This window comes from Uloborus diversus, chromosome 2 (genome assembly GCF_026930045.1).
Source record: "Uloborus diversus isolate 005 chromosome 2, Udiv.v.3.1, whole genome shotgun sequence".
Lineage (NCBI taxonomy): Eukaryota > Metazoa > Arthropoda > Arachnida > Araneae > Uloboridae > Uloborus > Uloborus diversus.
This window is the reverse complement of record NC_072732.1, coordinates 44,822,849-44,835,912: the sequence shown is the minus strand read 5'-3', so window position 1 is coordinate 44,835,912 and position 13,064 is coordinate 44,822,849.

The window sequence follows — 13,064 nt, the reverse complement described above, 5'->3', positions numbered from 1 at the left end:
TTATGGTTGCTTATGTATACAGACTCTAAAACAGAAACATTTTTGCGTACATTATTTTTCTTTTGGTGCTTGTAATTATTCTTTCCACTTGCAGATGAAGAAATATTAGTACAGAACATGCACCATACCAATGTAAATTTAAAACCAATTAATGAAGAAAAAAAAAAACAATGACAGTTTGAAGTTATTGTTGGATTGATTATTTTGCAGTTGAAAGAGTTACGTTTTTTCAAGAAACATTTCAATTATTCTACCATTTAATGATCATTTTTTCACTCTCAATTTTGCTACTCAAGATTTCTGAGATCATTCATATGTGTCTAATAAAGTTTTTGACTGTGAGAGAATGGGGTCTTTTCCAAAATTTTAAAAGTATTTTTTTCTGAAAGAGCATGCTTAAAAACATGGGATCTGACCATTTTTAAAATAATTTATTTAAGTTTAATATTTTCAAAAAAAATACTTAAATCTGTGCGCTTTTATTGTTTACACTTCTGTCGTGTGCCATAACAAATGATGAAATGCCATTCAATGTTGCCATTCACAGAAGAAAATATTTAATTCGCATCTTTACTCACGTGTATTGGCAACGATATGTTTGATAGCAATCGTAGAGCGCAATTTTAATTCGCTGCTTGATTATCATAACGTGGAAACGTAGTAGAAAGATGCGCCAAATTGCATCATTTGTGACGTCATAAAGACCACGGCTTGTTTGAAAAACCGGACATTTAAAAAAATTAATTAAAAAAAAAACTGTTGGGAAAAGAATGAAAGTATTTTCTGGGTCCATGTAATTTCTTTTTTGCTCATTCTATCCATTTCAAAAGTAGTACTTTTGACTGAAGGAAACCACCCCATTATTTTCCAGTCGAAAAATATTCTTTGGTTTTAGATTTAAACTTTGAGAGTCAGATTATGTTTCAAATTTCATTATTATGCTTTGAAACAAAGAGGTAGATTTTTCAATTTCAGGTCACTAGCAGTAGATTAAAAAAGAAAAGTTAAGGTTACTGAGTAATTACGACTATTGAATGTTAAGCTTGAACCTATTTAACGAAAACCAAATAGAGTATTTTAACCAGTGTAATTTCTCTACATATTAATGTATATTTCCCAATCTCATTATATTAAAAGCAATTTAAAAACCAGCTAAATATTAAAATCACCTAAAAAAGAAACTGTGTGAGTAACAATCGAAATAATTTTCTTTACATAATATAAAAACTCAATACGCACAAAAGCAAATTCAACTTTCACATCATAACATTTTTTATATTTCTCTTCCTAGCGGCTGTTTTAACTTTTCGAATGTCTACAATAATTTTTAATTTGTAATTCAAAACGTTTTCCAAATAGTCGAAGAAGTAGTCATTAATATTTTCGCTTTTTCTACAAAATACGTGTCACAATCAAAGGCTTTGCTATGTCCCCTACAAACTCCTTTGTATCCGCAATCTTATTCATTTCCATTTAAAAATTATTTCTTTGTAAGCCCCTAAACACTTGTTTATAACTAAACAGAGAGAATCAATTCGGAGTAAGTGCCAAAACTAAAATTCAGGAGATAAACAGAACCAATAGGTGGAGAACCTCTCCTTCGTTTTGGGGCAGGGTACAGCACTGTAGATGCTGCTACAGCATGATTAAGAAAAAATATTAAATGAAAGCCTACCAAGGATAGGAACATTAAATACTTTTGACTCAAAACTCTAAACCATCTTCTAACTTAGACGAGGATGGCTCAAAGAGGGTAAGTTAACGAAGAACGCTCGAAAGTTGTAGCTTTTGGATTTTCATCGCAACAATTTCGGTTTTATTTCCTCGCAGGATTCTCTAACTTCAAAATAAAAAGCGGTTTTTGCATTATTTCGAACTCAATATTTATTTATTATTCAACATTACAAACACTTTAAAAACACGCTTTGCCCTACCCGCGGGCCCAAAGCGGGTAAGCTTTTGGGGTAAAGCGGGTAAGCTTAACTAATTGTGATTCGGTATATTTGCCAATCAAAGATGAAGTTACAATTGATTAAATTAATTGACCAGCAAACTGCCATTATAAAAAAAATACAAGAAAATTATACTTATCCAATTTAAATTTAAAATCTAAATCAGCACATTTGTATATAAAACATACAGAAATAACTGATTAATAGCCTAACTAATTGCCATAAAAAATAATTTTTTTTAGGTTTTACTTATCGTACTAAAATAGAAAATCTACCTCACACAAGTGTCAAGAAATTTTAAGTAAATATATGATTAAATCTTATACCCGCTTTGCCCGAAGGCATGATTTTTATTTTAATAATTATAACCTTAAATTTAAAAATGAAACAAACAAAATGACCATTGTAGTTTGTAGGTGGATGATGTCAGAATAACTTAGTATGATTGGTATTCAAAAAAATAAACTGGTCTTAGACTAATCACAAGTTACATTCTTTCCGTTTTTTTATATATAAAACATTTTTCCACTTTTTGGCCTCGTTGCGCCATGTCGCTTCACTACTGCTTCGCTGTAACTGATTGAAACTCAGGGATTGTGTTATTCGGGTAAACACGACGCACGCATACATCGCAGCTTGTACACAATGCGGCGGCATAAGAATGTCTACCCGCTTTGGGCCACCCTCCCCTACCTTTTGCTTCTCACTGCGTCAAATTTTCTTGCTATTCGTGTGTTTTTACTTCCTTTTACGAAAAAGGAAGTATTGTATTCGCGAAAAAAAAATTCACTCAAAAATCTACCTTAATTTCCATTTTTTTCACCCCCGAATGAATGTTGAGTTTTTTTTTCGACCCGACCACACGTGCATATATGCCTAGGAACCGACAGACACCGAAATATTCATTTTGACGACCCCCGAGTTAATTACAACGAATTTTCTCGTGACGTCCGTATGTACGTATGTATGTGCGTATGTGTGTATGTCTGCATGTGCGTATGTATCTCGCATAACTCAAGAACGGTATGCCCAAAAAAGTTGAAATTTGTTACCGTAGACTCCTAGTGGGGTCTAGTTGTGCACCTCCTTTTTTGGTTGCATTCGGATGCTCCAAAGGGGGCCTTTTACACTTTTTGGGGGGAAAATCATTGTTAATTTCGATCTAAACTCAAGTGGTGTTATAATTTGTCGGACACTTGGCGATATATCGCCAGTCTTTTGGTCACCAAGTTTTATCCCAAAAATTGGCGACAAATGTGGCGATTTTTTTTAAAATTTGGTTTCAATTTGGCCACTGTTGGTGATATTTAGAGAGTTAACTTTGAATCATATTAAAATTGCCAATAATGGGGAAATAATATTAAATTGGTGTAAGTCATGTCATGCTCACATCAGCTCGTTTACGGTTAGTTTTGTCATTTAAACGTATCTCTTAAAGATGAGCTATTTAGTTTTACGCTGTATGTATTTTTTCACACTTCACATTCCAGAGTCCTCCGTACTTACCACTTTTTCTGGTTTAAACGGTTGGATGGGACCCTGAAGACAGCTCTGAATTTTTGATCCAGACCAGAAATCGAGCAATTCTTGGTTTAGCTCCCCCACAAGTACTGATTCATCTGGAGGACTTTGTGACCACGACATATTTAACGAGTCCCAGTCACCATCAACGAACACGGAGGATCTTCGACTAGTTGAGATCCAAACCGGGATTTGTATGTATTATTGACAGGACAGATGTGAGCTAAAAGAATGACACATCATAAAATAAAAAATTTTGGATATTACTTAGAAGATATGGCAAAAGCTAATGAAAATGAAATTGTACACAAATGACCGAAAACATATTAAGACCAAATGAGTAATTGATCTATTCCTGTTTTACTGTCTGTATAGTGTGTATTATAGAGGAATTACCGTTCATTTACTCGATTCACAACATTACCAAACAGTGGTTTTTCAGCCTTATGTTTCGGCTATATGAAAAAATGCACTAATATTCTTTCCTTCCAGAAAATAAAAGGTCCCAATATTTTTGTGATTTATAGTATTTGTCATGACATGGAGAAGAACAATTTTTTTCTCTTGAACTTCTTCCCTTGCAGACACTTTACTACAAGTATTTTATCTCCCAAAAGCTAGAGGGATGCTTCGAGCAGCGAAGGAATAAAAATCTATGGGCAAGAAGCCTATCCAGGTATTTTTTCTCATTTGTAGCAAAAACAAAATATTTGCCCTTCAGCAATTAAAGACATTACTGTGTGATTTTTGTAAAAATAATAATAATAATGTGTTGTCTGCAATATATGTAAGATTTAAGTTCGAACAAAATGCTCTAATGTTAAAAGATGTTTTGATTTTGGATAATAATACTTATATACCATTTCTTAATTTTTAATAACCATTTGAAGTCGGGGCCTCCTATAAACTACTATCTAACGTAACTGACAACCCACCAAATCCTGAGTTCAACACTAATTTAACAAAACGCGAAAGTCTTTAAAACTAAACCTACTCAGTTACGTTTGGTAGTATTTTATAAGAGGCCTCGACTTCAAATGGTTGTTAAAGTTAAGAGATGGTATATAATTAGTTAGGTATTAAAATAATTCATTGTATAGTAATTAAAAATCACTGTTTATTTTATAATTGGGTGTTTTGTTTAGTTAATTTTTGAACAGGAATTGCAAAATAAATTTGATTGATACGTTTGGGTAGAAAATCGTATGTTAGTATGAAAATTATTTTTTATTTTTTAGTTCCTCTTTTTATTGTTTGAAGTCAGTCTTTTTTTTATTTGAAAATAATTGTTCCAATTCGCTGTTGAAAAAACATAGAAAATAACACTAAGCTACACTTTGCAAGCAATAGATAAAAAAATGTAGTAAAATAGTTTCTATTTATGTTAAATTTTCGTTTTTCTTGCTCAGGCAAATTTTATTGCCTCAGAAATTCTCTGATTTCCTTTTTGATAATATGCATTTTGTTCGCGTAAATGAAGTTTATGAAGTTGCGTTTCTTGTTCTTTTGATTTGTTTATTTATTTCAAAAGTAAATAGCGTGTTTTGTATGTTTTACTGGAACGAAGTTTCAGCTAACATCAAATTTTAAGATTTTACTTCGATAAAACACGGTTCACAATGCATTTATTAGCATTATTTCATAGTTTCGTATAACACGGTTTTGATATAACAAGGAAACGCGGTTTCGATACAACATAGTATAAATTGCCTTGATTTATGTTATTTAAATACATAAAAAGAAATAAATGAATTACTGTAAAAAATAAATAAAAAATTATCGTATAACACGGTTTCGATTAGCACAATACGAATAACAGTGCTATACGAGGAATACCTGTATATCACAACTAAAAGTCCAAGTTTTAAATTTTAGAAATGAAATGCAAACATTTGTGCGCAAATATGTCACACCCTGCAAATTGATTGAGAAATATTTGAATTTGTGCAGTACTTTTTATACGAATGGCGATTTTTATATTGTAAATTGGGTAAATAATTAAAAGTAGTACGTTCTTTATGCAAATAAAATCTCTGACAAAATTGTATTGAAAACCAATATCGTTTTATGTACAAATAATTAGCTCTGCTAAAGAACTCTTCAAAAGAGGTATGAAAACTCTTGGTCATACCTACTTTGTCTTTTAGGAGGGGGGTCGAGAAATTGTGACAACTTGTGACAAGGTAGAGGGAGTGGGGTAACAGGAACTGTGATACATCATGTTTATTTTTATAAGACTATGTATAGGAAAAATAGCGTCACATGTGAAAAAAGGGCGGAGGGGTCAAAAATGTTGGGGAAAAAAAGTGTTTTTTATGGAAAGCTCCCTTTTTAGAAAGAAAAAAAAATGGTTTCCAACATTTTCAAACCGCGCTTTCTTAAGCAGTCACCCTTGGAGTCAAATACGAATATTCATTCATTTTATCAAAAAAATATATTCTTACTACCTTAATCGAAAGATATGGGATATTTCTTTCTCTCGTCTTCCCCAATCTTCAAAGAAAAAAAATCTTGCGCATGAGATTTTGGCAGAAATATTTCTTTCTTAGTTTAAAAATGCATTTGAGGATAAAATTTGTTTTTGCGTAAAATATCATATATCGCCTTGAAAGAGGATTGGAATAGGTTTGGTTTTCTTTTTTCACATAAAACATGCGAAGTTGACTACGTGTTTGTGACATTGACGGCTTAGAAGCTTTCTAAACTGCTTAATGTCCCAAGTAAAATATGAATATATATATGAAGGCTCTACTATGTGAAGCAAAAACTAAATATTAATATCGGAAACCAAATGCAGGATATAAGGAAATATCTTTGTGCAGAAAAGTAAAAGGTGCTCTTGCAACGTTAACTTACACACATTTGCATGGAACTGGAAATAACGTTAATAGTACCAGGTTGCAGATGTCTTCGAACTATCTGTTTCTTTTTCCCCAACTGACACTATCTGGAGTAAAATGAAACAGAATTTCAATGTTCAACATTGGATTCTTCCCATTCTTTTGGATACATCAAGAGAAAAAAAATGCATTGTGTCCAAGTGTGTAGATCTCAGTGTTTCGACAGTCTTCTCAACCTTTTTTACTTTACGGCACATTAAGAAATTTCTAGATCAACGGGGCACACTAAACTTAATTTCGCAATGGTAATATAGAAATATTTTTATCATTCATTGGTAAAAAGACGGGGTGAAGACTTTTTTCATTTGAATAATACAATTATAACTAACGTAGAGCATTTAAATTTATTTAGAAAGTAGAAATACAGTAAAATCCCTCTAATGTGGACACTAACGGGACGATTTTTTTTTTTGTATTTAGAGGGGTGCCTGGTGAACAGGGGTTTAATAATGTTATTTGCCTTGGAATCAGGAAATTAAAAATATTCCGCATAAGAGTAGTGTCCATATTTAAGGGGTGTCCGTTAGGAGGGGTTTTACTGTATTTGGAATGTATTGAAGGTGATAACAAACAACAAAACTACCTATATCAGACTTTACAGAAAATTATACTTGATATGTTTCAAAGCAGAACAAGAAATTAAACATGCCTGTCAAACATGCCATTAAAGTACACACTGCAGTTAAAAGATTTATCAAAAAATGTCTCAAGAAAGGAGCAAACAAGAAATTAAAACCAAGCACCTAACTTCCGTTTGACACTAATGAGACACTTCAGTCTGGCTTGAGGAGCAAAGCCGGTTGATGTTCGGCTCTATGCTGGAAAGAGCTACACGAAGTTCTTGATCAGGCTCTATGGAGATGATCTCTTGCTGTTTTTTATAAGTGTGAGGGTTGAGAAGCTGAGTTTGCAAAGATATGTAGTTGAAAATGGTAGCAGCACATCAATAGCAAGACAAGAGATGGTGGGATACTCATTTTTAACCAGCAACCAAAATTCGTCCAGAACGCTTCGCTCAACTTAAGTTTAAAAGTACGGTCGCTCTTGAGATCCATAAATTCTTCTCGCACCTTCAAAGAGAGGTCTTTAACTGATACCTCCGCAGATGAATAGTATGGAACGCGAATCCAGTCATACTGTTCCATGTTAATAATCTTGAAATAGTGCTTAATCTTGTCCCGAAGTATGACTAAATGTTTTGCCACCACATTCAACAGCTTTTCTTCCTTTACATACCTTGTTGACGGTCCGTATGAACATGTCCAATGAGCCATGATCTACTTCTTCTCTCCACAGCTGAATTTTTGATTTTGTTTATAGCTTGTCCATGCATGTAACCCAAATTCTCTTCTTGTCCTTGCATTTTTCAATTCAATTTGTTAAGGTGTTCAAAAATGTCAGCCATGTAAGCTAGTTTTGCCAGACAATATTTGTCTTGCAACAAACTGGCGTACTGCATTTCGTTTTTCAAAATCAAAAACTGTGGTACCTCGTCCCTCAATTCGAAAATTCTCGATAATACCTTACCACATGTAAGCCTGCAAATCTCTGTATGAAGAAGTAAGGAGTGGTGATCTGCCTCCAGTTCTTCACAAAGTATACGGAGAAAAGGCGAGAATTAAGCGGCCGTGATTTTATGGAATTCACGATTTTCACGACTTCAGCTAAAGCTGACTTCAGCCATCTGGTAAGTTCTTTGCCATGAGAGCTTCACGATGGAGAAAACAGTGTATGGTTTTAATTTCTGGTTTGCTAAGTCTCAGAATCGAGCTTTGAGAAACTACGATAAAATGAAATTAATATCGGAACTGGAAACAAGAAGTTCCGTCTAGAACTAGACGAGCCTACTTTCCCATATACCCATACTACTTTCTAGTACCTGATCAATATTCTCAAAAATAGCTAAAATCGCAAATTTTTTCAAACATATTTTTTTAAATATTTTAAGCTGATTTCTAGGAATAAAATATTCCTTACTTTTCTTCAAAAAAACGAACAAATAAAATAGCAGCACCTTTTAAACAAAGCAGCTAATACACTTCTTTCCATTAAAAAAAAAAATTTTAACAGCTTTCAAAACGAAAAAATAATAATAATAAGTTTATTAAAATAAATACATATAAAAAAAATCGTTTCTTTTTCCCCTGTTGCCAAAAATAATTTTTTAAACGAATTAATGCACTTACCAAAATAAAAAAAAAACAATAAAATGTCAACTTAAAGAAATAATTTTCATTGTCAAAAAAAAAAAAAAAATCGTCTGCGCACATTTTTCGAGTTTATTCACCGAAAACAAAATACCTAAATTAAAACTTTAGCGTGAAAATAAAAACAAATTATATCAACAATAATTATTTCACAGTTAAAACCACAGCAGTGGATTCGGAGTCGGAGTCAATCTCATTTTGGGATAAAAGAGTCGGAGTCGAATATCCAAGAATCGGAGTCAGTCATTTGTCCTCCGTGTATAAATGTTTGCCAAAGCTACGAAGTCAGAGTCGAAGTCGGGGAGTCGGAGTTCGATTAATTGTCGGGAACAGGAGTCAGAGTCGGTGTCAGGTGCCCCTAAATTCTCGGAGTCGGAATCGGGCCAAAAACCATGGCTGTGGAGTCGAAGTTGGAGTCAATCTCATTTCGGAATAAAGGAGTCAGAGTCGGATTAGAATATCCAAGAATAGGAGTCAGTCATTTTTCCTCCGTGTATACATTTTTGCCAAAGCTACGAAGTCAGAGTCGAAATCGAGGAAGTGGAGTCGGAGTCCGACTAATTGTCGGGCACAGGAGTCGTAGTCGGAGTTGAAGTCTGGAATTTGTCGTCAAGAGCTATTTCCAACAAAGTTTGTTTGAAGTAAATCCGCCTATAAGTTCGGAATCTATATTGACTTTCAGTTTCCCCTTAGGCGCTAATGTTAAGAGATTTGAACTATTCAAAATTGAACGAAAACTTGTTCAAATCAAAAAGATATTTTCGATACATGTTTTTTATCAAAAGTTTTTCCCTACAAAGTTTGTTTGAAGCCACTTCGCTTCTAAGTTCAAGATTTATTTTTGATTTGAATTTCCCCGTAGGCGCTAATGTTAAGTTTTTTTGAACTGTTCAAAATTGAACGAAAAATTGTTCAAATCAAAAAATGAATTATGGGAATGAGATGTCCTCGCCGAGATCTTTCTAACAAAAAAAAATTTGTTCGAATCGGACTATTCATTCAAAAGTTATTAGGGGGGGACAGACAGACAGTCCGACAGACAGACAGACCGACAGACAGACCGACAGACATTTTTTCCCATCTCAATACCCTACTTTCCAATTTTTAATTTTTCAATATTTATCTAACTATTTTATTTATTTTTGACTTTTTTTTGTTTTTCGGGATATTTTTAAGATGTATTAAGCCTTCTTTCATGCTTTTTTCTTCTTTCCCTGATTTTTACTGGGAAAGTAGGCTAAAAAGGAAAACCGAAAAGTTAAAGCTGGGGCTGAAATTCTGGGCGGAAGGGTACGATCCCTGCCTGGGAGAGGGGGCGATACTCCCGTTTCGAAAGATTTAGAAAAAATACTGTATAATTAGTTTATTTTGTGGAAATTAGAATCCGTTTTCAAAAACTGAAAGTAATGGGATCACAAGAAGCTTAAAAGAGGTGTAGAGCAGCAAATTAGTACAGTAAAATTAGGCCAAAAAATGGCCAAACCCAAACATCCAAAAAAAAAAAGTGAAACCTGTTGCAAATTACTTCTTACCCTTCCAGCAAGAAGGGGTAAAAAGTCCCAGCACTTTGCGCGTCGGGTTTTGGGGGGAAGGGGGGGGACGAAAAAATCCTCTATTTAAATAAAAATAATTTCTGTTACTTAAAAATAATTCTCAAACCTCGCAGAAATCACTCTATAATAGTAAAATAATAAACTCTTACAGAAAAAAATTCCAATTAACAGGGGTGCACAGGCGGGGGGGGGGAATGGGGGGGGGTTATGGAGCAGCTTTGCGTCATTGGAATTTTTAAGGCAGTTTTTTCAAGGTCTATTTCTTTCTTTTTTGAGGGTTTTTATTCTGGATGGATACTCCGTCACACTTAAGGGGTGCGCCATCGCTTGGGGGGGGGGGGGGTGACCCTGAATTTACATTCCAAAATCAACTATTGCAGTGAAGTTCGCGAAAAAAATTTCCCTGATTTAAACTTTTCCGAAGTACAAAATGCCACACAATGATATGGTAATGTCAGAATGATAATTCTAAAAGATCTAAGCGAGCTCAGTAACCAAATTATTTGTCTTTGAAGTTATTAAACTGTTTAGAGCGCTGGAAAACAAAATTCCTGTGCAGCATAAAAAAAGTCCAAACTAACCAAAGTTTCCCTACTTCTTCTTGATTAACTTACTTCAACTTTTCTAAAATCTTTTGCCATCATCGTAAGGGGGGACAAACCAAAATTGCCAACAGTGAGACGGGCAATGCTGCAATTCTGCATGCTCTAAGTCGGTGGGGGTTTTCATTTGCAAACACCGAGCTACCTCTCTTTTACGCAGCTGGTTATGTGAATTATGCTAAATATGCAGACATATACTTGCAACACTATCTCAAACTTTTGAATATATTATGCAATAAAAAAAATTGATCATATCAAACATCAGCTATCCAACGATGCAACGCAGTGACAAATTCAGGTGGTCTAGAACCTGTAGTGATTCAACGATAGAACAAGTCTTGATGAGAGCAATGAGCAATACAACAATAGAATGCTAAATATTTACAGCTTTTTGTCTCCCAGTTTGGAAATCACAATCCGTTTCTAAAGCCCCCAGAAGTTTCCTACCTCTCAAGTTGGTAGTGGTATTGGTCGCTGATTATAAGGTGAGTTGCGATGAGAACTTTAACGTCCGGGTAGTAGCATCAAAGGATATAGAAGGCAAACAATTTTGTGGCATTTCTTTGTAAAGGAGGTAAGCAGTTATGTCTTTAGCTTCTGTTACGAGAGTAGTTACTATCTGTAAAGATGGAATAACAAATTGTTAAAAACTTCTGGTGCGAGTTATGCGCTGATCCTCCATCAGTATTCGATGAATCTGGTTTCAGAAGGGAAGAAATCTTGTATCGTTAAAGTGCTATTATCTGAAGCAAAAGGTTCATCCACCATCACAGAACGAACAGCTGGTGTCATATATGAGGCAGTGAGAAGCAAAGGGATGTAAGTGGACATTTTCAAGTTTTGAATAAAACGCGTTTAAAGATAAAATCATAGATAGGCTTTCATTGATTTTCTTTTCTAAATCATGCTGTATAGAAGCAACTACCAGGTCTACTAGTACCATCTCTTGCCCCAAGATAGAGGAGGGGTTCACCAACCATTTATACTGTTTATCTCCAAATTTTTAATTTGCCACTTACATCCCTTTGCTTCTCACTGCCTCATATGTAATAGATAGGAGATACCTGCTTGATCATTTTTTTTGGTAATAATCTGTAAGCTTCAAGGAAATATGCCAGCAATGCAGGGTTAGGTAACTTGTAAGTATGGGAAAGCTAGTGTCATTTTTGATGGATGCAAAGAAAACACCACAGAAATATAATGTACGTCCTATTACAACAGCCAAAAGCCTTCTGCTCTATAAGACTTTCTGCGTCTCAAATCTTGTGCTTGCTCTGAGAGGTTCATTGGATATAGTGAATGTTTGAAAAGTCTGAAAGTGCACTGAAGTGCTCAACTATATGCACAAACTGTGTTAGACATATCTGCAACAATAACGATTTTGCTGAGGATCTAGATTCCAAAAAACATCTTGATAACGAAGACTTTTTGTTACAAGCTTAGAAGAAATCATTTGAAAGCAAAACACAGTTCAGCGTAATTTTTCTGGCCATTTAGTTAAATGTGCACCATCAGAGGGGGCGGGGGGGGGAGGGATAGTATTTTAGTATATAATTTCGTTTTGGGAGGTGAGCTACTGTTCTTATGAGGTGGACAGTCCTGATTTAATGATTTTATAGATTTGATTGAAATAATACTTCTAATTGAAATAAAAGGGGGGGGGGGTGAGGATTTATTTTATTTTGCGGAGGGGGGATGCTGTAGCTTTGAGAGGAGGTGTACCATCGACCTTGGAGGATGGACACACTCGACTTCTAACTTTAATTTAGCATAACATAATGTTTCCATATGAAATTTATGGAGGGGGTTTCGAGGGTACTGCTTCGTTTTACCGGGATAGGGGGGCTCTGTAGCATTGGCGAGTTATATCATCCCTCTTGGGGGTCAAACACCTTTAATGTCATGCTTTTAAATTTAGTATAACATATTATTCTCACTTTAAATTTACTCTAAAAATTCTGGAAAAATACCCAAAACGGCAATTTTTAGGTGCCCCCCATTCCAAAACCCGACGCACAATGGGGTGGGACTTTTTACCTGTTCTTATTGGGAGGGTAATAAACGATTTGCACCAGGTTTAGCTTTTTTTTTTTGGATGTTTGGGTCCGACCCCTATTTTTACTGTACTAAATCCCGTCTCTCCCCTTGTTGGGTATGTCTTATTGCGCATGATCGACAGGGTGAATTGAGAGCTACAGAACGATACAAACGCAATTCGGTCGTAACTTTAAAATAAAATACATCAAGGCTCTTTCTTTTTATATAACTACGAAAATACTGCGGCACACCGGTTGCGAATCCCTGGACTATCAGATAGTGTAGTTGTGAC